Source organism: Pan paniscus, chromosome 2 (assembly GCF_029289425.2).
Source record: "Pan paniscus chromosome 2, NHGRI_mPanPan1-v2.0_pri, whole genome shotgun sequence".
NCBI lineage: Eukaryota > Metazoa > Chordata > Mammalia > Primates > Hominidae > Pan > Pan paniscus.
The window spans coordinates 139,319,546-139,335,582 of NC_085926.1; the positions used below are offsets into that span (position 1 = coordinate 139,319,546).

The 16,037-nt window shown below is 43.9% G+C and overlaps 1 protein-coding gene across 34 annotated transcripts in view; it reads left to right on the forward strand.

Moving 5' to 3' along the window:
• Nucleotides 1-16,037, forward strand: part of ZBTB38 (zinc finger and BTB domain containing 38) — an 80,806-nt gene that overhangs the window by 41,552 nt on the left and 23,217 nt on the right. Inside the window, exon 1 of one of the 34 annotated variants that reach the window (XM_063602966.1) lies at nucleotides 3,637-3,782. The exons of the other annotated variants lie outside the window; for them this stretch is intronic. The gene's annotated coding sequence lies outside the window, so the exon portion shown is untranslated. Of the gene's footprint in view, nucleotides 1-3,636; nucleotides 3,783-16,037 lie in introns of those variants that run through there. 34 annotated transcript variants of the gene reach the window in all.

A 16,037-nucleotide genomic window follows, 5' to 3' on the forward strand; every position in this document is an offset into this window, starting at 1 on the left:
AAATGTTTGTTGATTACCCTCTGAGGCCCTGAGGAACTCTACAGGGGGCTAGGAAAATTGCCCAGAGCCCCTGCAGGGCTGGGTTGGGGTGAGAAGAAAGACATTCGTGAGAATCCAGAGGGGAGGCCTAGGAATTGTTCCCAGCATGACTTTGCTTGTTTGGTTTCCTCACCTATAACCAAAGAAGGTTTTGCTCAATGGTGGCTGTTTCCTTCCGGCTCTAAGGTGTAGTACTTTATTTTCTTTTGAGCAGAAAAGCAGAGGTGCTGGGACAAGCAGGGGCAGGGACTCAGTCTGAGGTCTCCCAGGGGTCTCAATGTAGTAGCTCCCTCCTGTCCTCATAGATATGCCGATATTAGCCAGACTTTGGGTTCTGCCTTTAACCCTCTACACTTGAGGAAAGTGCATGAATTTAAGGGTGGGAGATTGTCCACTTTTGAGGGAATGAAGACTCTTACAGAAGGATTGGGACAGGCTGGTAATCATGGTTTTCAAATTTAATGCTTACAAGGAACCTGGGAAATAAACTAGCCCGACCTCTTTGCATTCCAGATAAGAAGAGTCCAGAGAAGTCTTAGGACTTGCTCAAGGCCACATCATTAGTGGCAAAGTGGGAACAGAACCCACTGTCCTAGGCCCAGTCTGCCAGAAAAAGGCAGGTTATCAGAAGAGCAGGAGATGGCAGTCAGCAGCAAAGCTTAAAGAAGGACTGGCATTGTCCCATGAGAGCAAGCTGACCATGACATCTGCTGGGCTTCCAGCAGACACACGCAGTAGGACACCGTGATGCAAAGCTTCCGGTCCAGTTGGAGCCCTTGGGTTTTTGCCAATTAAGATAGTCAAGCAAATTTATTTTTGACCTGGGAGAGACAGAAGGCTGTTTTCCATCTTACAAAAGCATTTCTCCTCTCTTATGTAAATGAAAATTCCTAAGCTGTATTATAACTTAATATTGAAAGAAATTAAAACATTTACGCAGGGAGAGAGGAAGACCCAGCTTGCGCACCCCTGTTTTTCTGGCCACTACTGTGAGTGTTCATACCAGGATGCATTTTCATGAAAAATCCAGTGGCTGTTTAAGTCCTGGAAGGGTATCTTGGGATTATTTCAGCAACCCATGAAGGCAGGCTTTGTGCAAGGTGAGACAGATTTGAGCTGTCACTTCCTGCTTTGTGAGTTGGATATTGTTTCTAGGCCCTGTTTTATTTATGTTATTTTTCCTGTTCATGTGTTAGAACAACTGACTGTTTGTAGAGTTGATTACAATTAGATAATAAGACCACCAATTCAGTCCAAACAAAGATGAATTCATTATCTTGCCAGGCAAGGGAGACCCGCATATTCAGATCAGTCTCCCCATACTTTTGTGCGTTTTCATGTAAGCATGGAGATTTCCGATTCGTTTTAATAGCACAGTGATTGGCTCCTAGACACCTAAATGAGGATTTCCTTTTTGAAAAACCTACTCAGCATTCTGATCTGTCCCTGCTTAAACCTATTTAGTCTGGTCTGATAGTCCCTGACTTGAACCCAAAGAGCAAGGTTTCTCAAGGTCTCTGTGCAGGTCTTTGATGCTCTTTCGTGGAAGAGATTTACAGTGGTTACAGCCATAACCGGTGCCTGTGGCTGAACCATGCCTTCTGTAGTGTGTTCAGCCCTTCCCTTGAATTAATACAAGTTCCACCTTTGCTTTAATGGGAGGGGACAGAAGGACCACTTTGAGGAAGCGGAGGCAAGAAGATAGTCTGCAAAAGCCATGACGTGGCACTGAAATGAAGCCCTATGTAGGGTTTTACTCAGACGTTAGAGAACTGGCTGCCCCTGAGTGCTGTGCTAACTAGGGAAAGAAAAAAAACCCTGACCTTTAAAATTTTTCCTGTGAAGGTCTAGCAATTCTGGAGTGTCTTCAGCGACTACACAGTGTAAAGCAACTTTTTGCACAGAAGCACCATAAATTACCTAAATGGAAATTTGCTTCTAAGTGAAGTTCTTACCCTGTCTGTTGGATATTTAGTATTGTCAATATTTGTTTTTGTTTTTGACATTTTCAGGAAACCAAGAGCTTTTTGTCACATTTGAACAATCTCTTTTAAGAGTTTCTTTTCTATTTATAATGCGTTTCTGATAAGAAGATTTGCGCCTTTCTCTATTTTAGAAAATACTTTTTGAGGTCTTTTGTTTTTCCTTTTATGAAGTTTAAATAGTTGTCTTAACCTCCAATCCTAGCAACTCCCTTACATTAAAAATGACCTATATTTTTTTTCTCCCATGAGGTTCCTTTGCTCAGAGAGAATAAGAAAAGTTCTGGTAATTAGTCATTGTGGTATTCTGTAAACAAGTACTTTGGAAGCTATGATTTATGTTACTGGTCGGGAAGGAAAAAAAATGGTTTTGTGTATCTCTAGACGATTACCCTTGTGAAAGGCAAGTGCCTCGTATTCCCAAAAGGTCTCTTGGGTGCCCTGTTTGTTGTGTTAAGGTCTCTCAAAGCCGGTGGCCATTTTCTGCGAGCTGAATCCCTGTGTGAAACTCCTCCCACTGTGAGGTCTACGAGCATTTGTTTTCTAAAATGAAAGCACAGGCAGAAACTCAAGCTATTCTACAGAACAGTCTGTTCTTTCGATTTTTTTTTTTAGATCAGTATATTTAAAGCATAATTTTTCTAAACAACATATTGCGAGTGTTTACCTGCAGTGGTTTGGAGTTTGTTTGGGGAGTTTTCATTATTTTTTAATGTAGACAACTTATTTACCAACATCATTGCTCCTTCTGCTCAGATAATTCTACCCTAAACCAGGTGAATAGGGGAACTATGTAGGCACCTGACTACTGCCAGAAACTTTCCTTCTGTTTCTATTACCTTTCTTTTGGGGTGAAATTGGCAACAGCTGACTGGAACTTAGCTCCCTTAATATTCTTTCTCCCTCCCACAATTTTTTCCACTCGGTTTTTTTTTTTTATCTGAACCATTGTTCATCCATTTGAAACACTGGCCAGAGTTTTTGTCGCTTTTCCATAGTAGGAAAGCCTTTGTGCCTCTCTTTGTACCTCAGACCTACTGGTGGGCTTGCCTGACAGCTCTGCCAAGCGCCTGCGTCTCCTGAGCCTATGAAGAGGCGACTTTCACAATCCTGTGCTGCCTTCGAGCTCTGTGCTGCCAGGCCTGGCCTCCCTCCAGAGGTCGTAGTGTTGCCAGCAGTGGCTTCAAACTGGAAACATGGGAGGAGGAATTGTGGGAAATGGGGAAGAAGAAAATGTTTGTGCAGGGAAAGTGTGTACGTGGACTTAAATAAATATCTGAGGGCCCAGGCCCATACAGATGATCTCTGTACGCTGGTATTTTGCGCCTGGAGCCAGGTGTCTGTTGACAGTGGGGAGGAGGTGGGGAAGACCCGGCCGGCCGAGAGCCTCAGCCACCTTCCTGCAGGAAGTCCTCACACCCCAGACGGTCAGAATGCTCCCCAGACTGAGGAATCAGCTGCACATCCCCCTGATGTCTCTAAAGCTGAAATCTGCTTCCTGGGTTTAGCCACCATTTTCATTGAGCAGTTCTGAGGATTCCTTGAGGGTACTTGTGATCTTGGTGGAGATGCTTCATGGTGTTGACCCTATTGTTTTGAATACCTGACAGCTGGATGGCCCAGGCCCTATTTCTATGATCTGTTTTTTGGAACTGTTGTATTTGTGTGACACAGTGATGGAGCATGATGTCAACTCCCACATACTGTAACCCAGGAAGGAGCATGATGTCAGCTCAGGATACCGGAACCGATAAAAACTCAGTGAGTGTTGCTTCCCCCGTTACACACCTGCTCATGATGACTTGTGGGATGCTTGTTTTAAAGGAGAGCTGAGTGCCTCTGATAGAAAATCTGATTTCATGAAATGCTTATTAGGAGTTAAGTACCCCTTTTTCTTGAAGCTTGAACAGACTTTATCGTTAATGTGACTGACTGGAGCAAAGTGAGGAGTTTGATACCTGCCACTCTGTCTCTGAAGATTTACGTAGAGAAATTTTCCCCATAGGAATGGACAAACTAAAGGGATCCTTAAGAAATAGTATGTCACCCAAATATATTCTGTGGTAAGGCTTCTCAACACCTGTTCTTCATTAGGACGGAGCACTCTGAGAGTTTTGAAAACTTGAATACTGACATCTCATCATTTAAATTTTAGAAGGACAATGACTCACGGTACAGAGATTAAAATTTCACAGGCAGAACAAAACCTACACGTGATTTATACTTACATTTTTATAGACTAAGATCTAAAACTCACATACATACAGGAACAGGAAGGTAATATGAACGGCAAATGTGGGCTTGGTATAAGAAGGTAAGCAAGTGGTTAGATTGTGGCAAACTGGAGGTTTGAAACTTTTTCACACAGATAGGGGCCTGATGAGAGCGTCTGCAGGCCGAATGGAGCCTATGGACTGCTTCTTGCATGCCAGTTGCACGCCATTTGACTCAGTCCGCTGATCCGAATTCCCTCAGTGGCAACCTGCCCAGTCTTCTACTGCAGAGCTTTGGGCTTGAAGCTGTCTAAGGCCCAGCCCAGGGAAAAGTAAAGGCCATTGAACCTTCTCCATGTCACCACAAATAAGTCAGCCACTTCAGATATAACTATGTCCATTTCATACAGGCAAAGTAATTATGTCAGTGGGGTCAGTAGCAGAGCATAGTATTTGTGTCCAGGGACATCTGGAAGGCATCAGACAGAGCAGCCCTGACTAAGTTGCCCAGTGCTCAGTGTACTGATCCCAGGGTGAGACAGGAAGAACATCAGAGGAAGCTCCTCTGTGTCCAGGCATGTCCGTCTTAAGGCAGCCAAATGGAACCAAGCCTGCAGAGGCTAACCTGGATGGCATCAGGTGATGGATGACAGCAAGGGACAGCAGATACGTCCTGGTGTACTTGGTCTTTGGTATGTTTGGTCCAAGGATGTTTTCTGAAATATCAAACAGTGACTCCTTAACTAGGCCTAGACTGGGACACTCTGAGGATTGTCCTCTCTGCCTCTGTTGACACTTTATTGACCTTCCACACACCCTGGAATTTACAGTGCTTTCCCTCTTTTCTGCATATCTTTTAACCCTGCCCTTTCTTTCTTGGTGCTGAGTCATAATGTCTTTGACGCACATAGCACAGGGCCTGGGATGTAAAAGGTGCTCAGTCAGTGTTAGCTTTTCTTGTTTCTGGCATCATCATCATCATCTTCTCCATTCTAGCTATTATTTCACCAGAGGTCAGGGAACTTGGTTTCCCTACACTCCATTTAAACCACATCTTCAGGGGTACCTCAGCCATCTCCACCCTGACATAGATGAAGACGGACCAGACATACAAGAACCTTTTCTGGAATCTGTCCTGTTTACGTCACCCATTTTCATTGTAGGAGTTGGGCTTTTATTAGAAATACAAGTTTCTGCCATTATAAGTCAAGTTGTAGGGCTTATGCTGTGTGGGCTGGACTCTAGGGGGGCCAGGGTGGAATCATTCTAGAAACTTGTTCCAGGATGACTTGACCAAAGAAAAGCCATCAGATGCTGTTGCAGTGGAGTCCTGACATTTGCTACCCCCAGTGTGGTCCTCAGACTGGCAGCATGGACATCCTCTGGGAGTCCGTTAGAAATACAGAGCCTCGAGCCCTACCCCAGACCCACTGTGTCAGAAAATGCACTTAACAAGATCCTCAGCTGACTTACACACATTGACATTTGAGGAGTGCTGCTCTAGACACTCTGGCGAAGCACAGAGACAGACTGACATAGAGATTGGCCTATGTAAGATTGTGGACTTGCTAACTAGGAGGTGTATTGGATGCTTTGGTCTTAGGCAGTGGGGTTGAGGGTTGTGCCTTTTAAGCCCTGCTGTAGAAATGTATGATGGGGTGATTGACCACATTAAGAATCTGATTCTGAAGACTCTTGTTGTCCCCTGGTTGTGACTTTAATCTTATAGTGCCTCATTCCTTTCCACCATCTCCAGCCCCCACTGACCTTCTGGCCTTGGAAACCCTGTTGCCAAGCAGGGAAGGTCCTATTTTAGGGGACAGAAAACCTTTGTGTATCAGGGAACTGACATAAATCATTATAATGTAGGATTTTAATGGTGGAACGTGTATCAGTATAAAAATGAGGGGTGGTCTGCTCTCAGTGAATTTTTATGGGACCCTTGTAGGTGGTGAAAAGGGAGGTGTAGCTGAACTTCTTTAATGTTCATGGCTGAGGGCATTGCCTGCTCCTAAAACAATGGGAAAGACAGAAATAATTAATCCCATGCTGCCATGGTGACCTGTCTGGACTGGAAACTACTAGGGTGGTGAGAAAAGGGCTGCAGAATCTTAGAGAGGAAATTCCAGCTTCATATTACATTAATCTAGTTTAAAAATGAATTAAAAGCCTTTTCAGCCCTTCCAAGTTCTTGCCTACATTTTGAGGGCAGCATGTCCTGGCTTTTTGTGAATTTATGGTTGTTGTGATTTTTTTCCATTCCGTGGAGTACTCTCAGGTGGTCCTTTGCCCTGGACTCACAGTGGCCTGGGGTCCCTTGAGCAGAACACAACTTGGGAGTGCAGCTGGATATCTTAGGAGTCTCTGAGCTGGCTTGCTCTCCCTTCCTCTCTTCTTCCTCTTCCTACCACTGTCAGGAAGCTTAGCGTGGAGTTCTGGATCCCAGCTCCCTCTCACATTCATTCATGTGAGCTACTGCCATGGTGAAAGTAATGGGTTGAATGGCTGCACCCCAAAAGATGTGTCCATGTCCCAGAACCCGTAAGTGTGACCTAATTTGGGAAAAGGGTCTTCGCAGATGTAATTAAGGATTCTGAGATGAGAGGTGGACTCTAAAGCCAATGACAAGTGTCCTTATAAGAGACACACAGTAGAGACACTTGTAGAAAGGAGAAGGCCATGTGCAGATGAAGGCAGAGGATAAGCGTTATGCAGCCACAGGCCAAGGAGAGACTGGAGCCACCAGAAACTAGAAGGGGCAAGGAAGGATTCTCCCCCTACAGCCCTCACAGAGAGCACGGCCCTGCTGACTCCTTGATTTTGGACATCTGGCTTCCAGAATTGTGAGATAATGAATTTCTGTTGTTTTAAGTCACCAAGTTTGAGGTAATTTGTTACAGCGGCCCCAGGAAACAAGTACAGTGTCCAAACCTAGCCTTGATCCAGCAGCACAAGGGAGCTTGTTAGAAATGAGATTCTGGGGCCTTACCAGATTCAGTCAGTCTGGAGTAGCACGAAGAAATGAAATTGCAGTAAGGGTCTGCAGGTGGTTCTGATGCACCAGCATCCATTGCTCATGCTCCCCTTTTAGCCCTATTTTCTTTTCATCCAATTTACTTCAACCTGGGCAAAATGCATGCTCACGTTTGCAACCACCTCCCATATGTCATTGCACTGCACATCTGAATCTTCACCCCAGCTCCCTTTCAGCACTGAAGTCCATTTTGGATGTCTGTTGATTGAGGGAGCCACCTGCATTTTCCTCAGGCTTCTCAGAGGGAGCACAGACTTCACAACCTTCATTATCCACCTCCAAACCAGCTCTTTGATCTGGGCTCCTGACCTGTTAGTAGCACATCTAAACGCAGTAGAACGGGCACGTCAATCATTCTTGCTCCGCTGCCTTTCCCCTAATTTCCAGTTAGTCGATTCTTCATCCAAATAGCTTTCAAATTTTTCCCCTCTCTTTCATCCCCACCTGTCTCTTTGCCTTCTTTCAGACTTTCTCCAGACATCCTTCTAGCCAAACTGCTTTCAGAGTGACCTGTCTGCAAATTTGTCAAATCATTCGCATATTAAATCTTTTAAATGACTTGCCATTGCTCAAGTTGTACATAGAGAGCTTATTTTAAAAGCCCAGGCTGTGTGCAGTGGCTCACACCTGTAATCCCAGCACTTTGGGAGTCTAAGCAGGCTTGATCACGAGGTCAAGAGATGGAGACCACCCTGACCAACCTGGTGAAACCCCATCTCTACTAAAAATACAAAAATTAGCTGGCATAGTGGTGCGTGCCTGTAGTCTCAGCTACTCGGGAGGCTGAGGCAGGAGAATCGTTTGAACCCAGGAGGCAGAGGTTGCAGTGAGCCGAGATCGCGCCATTGCACTCCAGCCTGGTGACAGAGCGAGACTCATCTCAAAAAAATAAATAAATAAAAAATAAAAAGCCCAATACTCAGGCCCCACCCAGGACTAAACAAATCAGAATCTTGAATTGGGGCCTAAGTATTGGTGTTTTCTCAAGTTTCCAAAGGCGATTTCAGTATGTAGTTAGGGGGTGAGAACCATGGGACTAGAGGATAAGGCCCAAACTCATCCAATATTGGAAACTTTTCATGACCAGGCCCCACCAGGGTTCCTCCCCATCTCCTAGCGCAGCCCTGCACATGCCTGTGGGGCAGCCATCCCACCTGTTTGCGCCTCCCCAAATGTGTCATTCTATTTCATACCTTCTTGCCTTTGCTTAGACCTCTGCCTACAAAAGAATGCCTTTTTCCCTCTTGGATTCCAGGGAAATTCTCCCTATCCTTCAAGAGCGAGCCCCCCCTCCCTTGCACTGACTCCTGTTCCCCAGTTTAAGGCTGCTTCCTCCAGAGCCCTGGATGCCCCATCAGTGAAGCACTCTCATCATCATAGGAGCTGTCTGCACGTCTCTCTCCTCCATTGGAGAGTGGGCTCCAGGAGGTTGCTGAATGAGGGAAGAAATAAAAGATTCAAAAAGGCCAAGGAGAGGAAATCATTCTGTTTCTTAGAATTATTGTACTGATACTGCATTATACCTCATCAGATACTTGTTAAGAAAACAAAACTCTGCTTGATTTTAGTGAAAGCATTGAAAATGTGTTAGTAGTAGTAATATTGTGTACCATTAATTGAATATTTGCTAGCTAAGGTCTCTATATTCACTGCCTTCTTCAGCTATCACAATAATCTTCTCAGGTGTTATTCTCATTTTAAAGAACAAGTTAAACAAAATACTGTGTGATCAAGTAAACGCAAGATGGTAGAAAATACAAAGTAGAATATTTACGTGATCACCTGGTCAGCAGTGTGTTAATGGCATGCTATAGACTGATCAGGAAAGACTGGTTTTGTTGGTAAAGATAGCTAACCATATTGTATTAGTCTGTTTTCACACTGCTGTAAAGAGCTACCTGAGACGGTAATTTATGAAGAAAAGAGGTTTAATTGACTCACAGTTTTGCAGGCTTAATGGGAAGCATGACAGGGAGGCCTCAGGAAACTTAATCATGGCAGAAGGTAAAAGGGAAGCAGGCATCTTCTTCACATGGCGGCAGGAGAGAGAGAGCAAAGGGGGAAGTGCCACATACTTTTAAACCATCACATCTTGTAAAAACTCACTGTTCAGGAGAACAGCAAGGAGGAAATCTGCCCCCATGATCCAGTCACCTCCCACCAGGCCCCTCCTCCAGTTCAACATGAGATTTGGGCAGGGACACAAACTCAAACCATATCACATATGTAGTTTTTTTGAGTGGCAGATACATGTATGACACTGAATTTGGCATAAAATAAGCACAACTGTTAAGCATACCAACCAAAAGATGAGATGGTGGTTTATATTTGCTAATGTTTAGAATCACACAAATCTAGTCTTCCATTTAAGTACGTTAGAAGTTAGTTTGAAGCTCAGAGTCACAAGATCAGGACTGAAAACCCGACCTTTCCAGTGACATGTGATGTGGTGCTGGGACTTTGTCTTCATTTTTCTGAGCCTTGGTGCCCCATCTTTGAAATAGAAATACAATTTCCCAGCCTGCAGTAGCATCGTAAGAAGGAAAATAAGGAGGGGTGTATGAAAGAGATTTGTAGGCCAGGCGCAGTGGCTCACACCTGTAATCCCAGCACTTTGGGAGGCCGAGGCAGGCAGATCATCTGAGGTCGGGAGTTTGAGACCAGCCTGACCAACGTGGAGAAACCCCATATCTACTAAAAATACAAAATTAGCAAGGCGTGGTGGTGCATGCCTATAATCCCAGCTACTCGGGAAGGCTGAGGCAGGAGAATCGCTTGAACCCAGGAGGCGGAGGTTGCAGTGAGCCAAGATTATGCCATTGCACTCCAGCATGGGCGACAAGAGCACAACTCCGTCTCAAAAAAAAGTGATTTGCAAATGGTACAAGGCTACACAGGAATGAGGCTGGGTGTTTTTGTCTTTGTTCTGTGTTTGGGTTGAGAAGGTTGGTCTTTGGGAGGAGTCAGGATGAGGAAGGTGGTGTTCTGCTGGGTAAGCGGATATGGGCACTGAAACAATCGCAGGCTGCCTGAATTCCAGGCAGGGTGGGGCACAAGGATGCTGGGATGTGAGCCTGAGAAAAACAATTGGAATGAGCTACTTAGGGAGAATGAGGGAATAGAGAAGAACAGTTGAAAATTAGAGTCTTGCTGTGGTTTTGAAACAGTGAAGCTGAGAGAATGTAATTGGTTGGAGTTTTGCACTGGGTCACCTGTAACCAAAGACCAGCCCAGAGACCACAGATCAGTTCCAGGGAGCTTGATATCTTGATCTTTTATTCTTAGGTTATTCCCAACAGTTCTGCTCCCAGGAGCTCTGAAACTTTCTGGATCTGAGTTCAAGAGCTTACTTGCCTTGTGGCCTCAGTACCTTGATTCCAAACATATTGATGGATTAAGCTGTTCAGAACTGCTTCCTACAGGGTCACATCCTAATGATGTGTGCTCAGTTTCCTTCTTTAAAGATGAAGCCAAGGCTTTCTCTTTTTTTATTCTAATAGATTTTAAAATATTTTCTAAGTATAACAGTACTGATCTCAAAATATGATTTTGGGGGAAGAAGAATGATCCCTTTCTGCTGCTCTGTGGAGGTGAGCTAGAATACAGTCATGTCTTTTTATCCCAGTCATCACCGTCCTGAACTTACTGAAAGTTTCTAGAGCAGGAATCAGTAGAGCATGTTTAAGTGATCAGTAGATGTATTTTAAGATAGAATTGATGTTCTAAAATACCTCAACAGGCAGAGAAAGGATGGATAAAACAAACACAATTAAGTTTAACCAGAATAAATAAGGGAAATTTTGAGTTTCAGTTAAAAAAAAAAATCCAGTCCTGGAGGTTTGGAAGCCATAGGAGAGGAATAAAACAAGGGAAGAAAGGAGAAGTTCAGGCAAAAAAAAAAAAAAAGTCTGTATATTATAAATAAAATCAATTATTGAGCACTTACTACTTGCTATGTACTTGCTGAGTGCTCATATACTCTCAATCCTCCCAGAACTCCATGATATGTATAGTAGTCACTCCATTTTATAGATGAGGAAACTGAGGCTTACAGTGAGGTCAACCACTTTAATAAGTGGGGTCCTAGCATCTGCCATTTGAGGAGTATGGCATAATAAGCCATGTGGAACCAGGAGTCTAGAAACTTCTCTCTTTTTTTTTTTTTTTTCTGTTTTTAACTAAGACTGGGTCTTGCTATGTTGGCCAGGTTGGTCTTGAACTCTTGGCCTTAAACAGTCTTCCCGCCTCAGCCTCCCAAAGTGCTAGGATTACAGGTGTGAGTTACCACACCCACCGAGGAGTCTAGAAACTTCTTTTGGTCACACTATGAGATCTTAGGCTTTTCTGTAGAGTTTTTTGGGTTTTCTTGTTTTGTTTTGTTTTGTTTTTGTTGTTATAAGGGAGTAGCTGAAGAAATTGGAGATGTATAGCCCAGGAAAGGGTAAACATTCAAAGGTCTGTCGTATGGCAAAGGCTACAGTTGAGGGCCCCTCAGTTGCTCCCTCCCTGGTGGGGACTTCTCTAACAAGGAGATTCACACACTGGCTGGAGCCGTCCTCAGCCCCTCACCCCACTCCCCATCTGAAGAATCTCTAAAATCCATTCGTGGCAAATAAGAATGAGTCAGAGTGCGTGTTCCACTAAGCATCATGCCCTCTGTGCTTTTTGTTATCTAAAACATCCCAAGCTCTGGTCATAGTGAAGTGATGCTTACTCATCTGCCCATTTTGAGAAAGGTCTTGGGGCTGGATGACTGGCTACCTGGGACCCAGGAGCATTTCCTTGGGTGGTCTCAGCACCATCTTGTGGACACAGCACTGTGAACTGGGGATGGGCTGTGGTCATCAAATCTAAAGGAACCCCAAAACACAACCCTGAAAAAGCTGCCGCTGGGGAAGGGCTCTGCCCAAGGAATCCTGTTTTTAAGAGGGACTGCCTGCCCTCAGAGCTAGGAACTGCCTTGGGGCATTCACTTTTATGACTCTAGCCTCGTTATTAAGCCCATGGCACCTGAAAGAGCAGAATGGGCAGGCTCAGCAATGCAGAAAGAGCCAGGCCTTTCCAGGAGTATGCTGCAGTACTGGGCTAGCGTTCACTCAGGGGGACAGCAGAGGCCTCCTGGGTAGGGGGAGCCCCATGCCCCTTTCTGTCTGGCCTTTCTCCTCCTGCATCCTGCCCCACCTCTCGGGCCAGGACACCCCTGTACCCTGCCTCCTCTCCTTGCCTGGCACTCATTGCCTCTCAGAGCATAAGTCACCTTACTGTGTTTAAAAGGCCCCTCGCCACCAAGGCGAGGATGGACCAGGATGAAGCTGTGAAGGGAACAGAGTGCTCCTATGCTGAAATTCTTTGGCCTTCTTAGCCCAGTCTCCTAATGCTCTGGTGAAGCTGGGTGCCCTGATGTTTCTATGTGTGAAGAAACTGAATAATCATCTAATTCAGGGTAAAGTGGTGCTCGGAGGGCAGATTTGCTCAATCTCTTTACTTGGACAGGAAGGGGCAACGTTTAGGCCTATAGAAGCCACTCAAGGGGTAGAAGCTCCCCTCTGGTTGTTTGAACCCCTAACCTCTTCTCTGTTTATTCTTCACAGTGGGGCTGTGCGGGTGCCTTATCCTTAATGGGCATGCAGGGCTCCCCAAAACAATATAGTCACTTAATTTTGTGTCTGTTAACGCAGTTATTGACTGTATTTATCACAATATTGCATCGTGATGCATGTATCTATTCTTTCAAAGTACTATAAAAATACTTTTTTATATAATTCTTTGAAAGTATCAAAAAATAGGTTTTTTTCACTGTACCAAAAATATTAACATATTCTCCCAAAGCCTTAATATATGAACTCTTACTGTATTACCTATAATCCCCTATTTTGTTAAAAATTTGGTTTTGCATGTGCCTTCCACAAGCCCTTTTTCCCTGGCTTCCCTTCTTTTGGGGTCAGCCTGGCCTGAGCCCCTCAGCTCCTGACGATACGGCCTGCAGAGCTGATCTTGCCAGGACTTAGAGGAAGCTCTTAAAGCCTGAATCTCTCCAGGCCACTCAACTCTCCACTTCAGCACTAGGGAAATCTCCACTTACAAACTGACCCCGCTTCCAATACCTTTCAACTGTCGAGCATTTAATTGGTTGCTAGTATCATAATGAGATGGACTGGAGAAAAAAAGCTGTAGTTATAGGTTTTTGTTTGTTTGTTTTCTGGAATTTTCATGGAAGATTACGAGAGTGAAAAGCAATAGCATGAGATACTACATTTTATCTGTATTATCTCATTTAATCCTTATAAGAATGAGGTCACACTGCTGTGTCCACTTTATAGTTTTTTTAAAAACCAGGTCTAGAGATGCTAATTAACTTGTACATGTGCATACAGCCAGCAAGTTAGCGGAACTGTAATTTAAACCCAGGAGTGGGTAAGCAGTGCTCTACCTCTGAAAACAAAGATAACTCACTATACGGGAAGAAAAAGGATGCCCCACAGAAGAGGAAAGGAAAGCTTGGAACTATCAACTACATCTGACAGTTCCCAGTAATTTAATCAAGGACTTCAAGGGAAGCTTGAACCAAAATCTAAAATAAAGCACAATAAACATGCCAAATCCCAAAGTGAACCCAAATTTTTAATTATTTTTTACTGAACAAAATACAAACTAATGAATCCATTAAACTGAGACTTAAATGAAAAAGATTCTAAAATCAAAAACCCAAAACACCAAAATATTCTCTAAAATAAATTGTAACCAAACTGATATGTTATTTAAAAATCCCCTTTGCATCAAGAGAAAGGAGCAGATGTGATTTGTCAAGTCTGTAAACAGATCGGAGAGGTAATGAGGCCCAGTGCAGGAGAGGCTTCTTTAGGAAGGTGAAAGAATGTCACTATCCAAAACAGACAATACACAGATAAAACCCTAGCTTTGTTTTTATTCATCAATTTATACCCAAATTTGAGTGACCTTCTGATTTAAGAGGATAAGTCCACATAATGGAAATTTATTGATGATCTAAGTATTTATCTTAAACACCTTCCTTTCTACCAAGCTTTTTACTGGAACAGGTAATAAACAGTGAACTTGAAAGACTTTTTATTTAAATAGTTACTGCCAGCTTGGTGTGGTGGCTCACACCTGTAATCCCAGCACTTTGGGAGGCCAAAGCCAGGGGATCACTTACGCCCAGGAGTTCAAGACCAGTCTAGGCAACATGGCAAGACCCTGTCTCTACAAAGAAATTTAAAAATTAGCTGGGCATGTTAGTGGGCACCTGTGATCCTAACTACTCAGGATCTGAGATGGGAGGATCACTTGTGCCCAGGAGTTCCAGGCCGCAGTGAGCAATGATCAAGCTACTGCACTCCAGCCTGGATGGCAGAGTGAGACCCTGTCAGTAAAAAAAATAAAAATAAAAAATAATAATTCCTTTTTCCATTTGCTTAGAAGAGATGCTAACAATGCAACTAAAGAAAGAAAATTATTTAAATGATAGTTATAATTAAATGCCTGTGTGTGTGTGTGTGTGTGTGTGCATGTGTGCGTGCGTGTGTGTGTGTGCGTGTGTGTGTGTGTGTGTGTGTGGTGGCCAAAGCTCAGGTGTAACTGCTCTCTGAATTAAGAAAGAATAATTAGTTAATGAGCCCCTATGGGGTATCAAGCACTGTGAGGGGGTCTGGGGAACTCTGGACACACAGTGAAATCAGATATTTGTCCCTGCCATTGAGGAATTTCACATTCCCTAATTTGGGGCCTGGGGCCAAGGCTTAGCTAATACTTGCTCCTGCTGACATTTTTGACTAATAATTAATTGGTAATAGTAATAATAATAATAATAGCTAATGTTTATGAAGCTTGATTTTTATGCCAGATATATACCAAGCACTTTAAAGGTACCACTTAGTCCTCATGTTAACCCGAGTATCTTCTATTATTAGCTCCCATTTTGCAGAGGAAGAAACCGAAGTGCAAGGAGTTTTTAAAATTTGCACAAGGTCACAGCCAGAGCATGACAGAGCCAGGTCCCCCAGATACCAAAGTTCAGACTTTTAGCCACTGTACCAGACTGGACATGGTGTGCCTTATCCTAAAGTATCTATCGTAGAGCCCTGTTTTGAGAATGGAATAACATGGAAAGAGTAACAATGCTTTGGGAGTCTCTCAGTTCTTTCAGTTCAGCAACTTTAGTCTCCCCACCATTCCTTTTCTATGCCCCCATCATATGGTAACCCTACGTATACATTCAATATTATCTTGAAATGGGAGTGGATAAAAATCGAAATCAAAAGAAGTCATATTCATAAGTGCCATATATTACTTTGAAGTTCACATTTTTTAAGAAAATGAATTAAAAGTAGAATTTATGGAAAATACTGAATTTCCCTTAAATGTTCACCCCAGGGCCACCTGGTGGTCCCATATAGCATCTTTGTACATAGTGAGAAATGGCCTCCTTCTGGCAGGCACTGCAGCCCTGCACCGAGGGACATGCCCAGCCAAGCAGAGCCTGGGCTGCCTCTCAGCCTACCACAGGGCATAGCCTGTACCCCACACGTGGCAGCCCTGCTCCAGGCCCGGTTACATTTTGCCAGATGTAAACTGGTCAGTAGGCTAGTGTGATGCCCTATGAACCTTCAATAGTTTGGTCGCTAAATGAAACCAAGAAAAACATGGACAAGCTAAGTTCTTTATGTTTTGGTGCTCCTGCACCTGAAATGGAAGGTGTGGTTTTGAGTCATGCTGCCTGGGTTTGAATCCCAGCTCTGCCACCAATAGCTA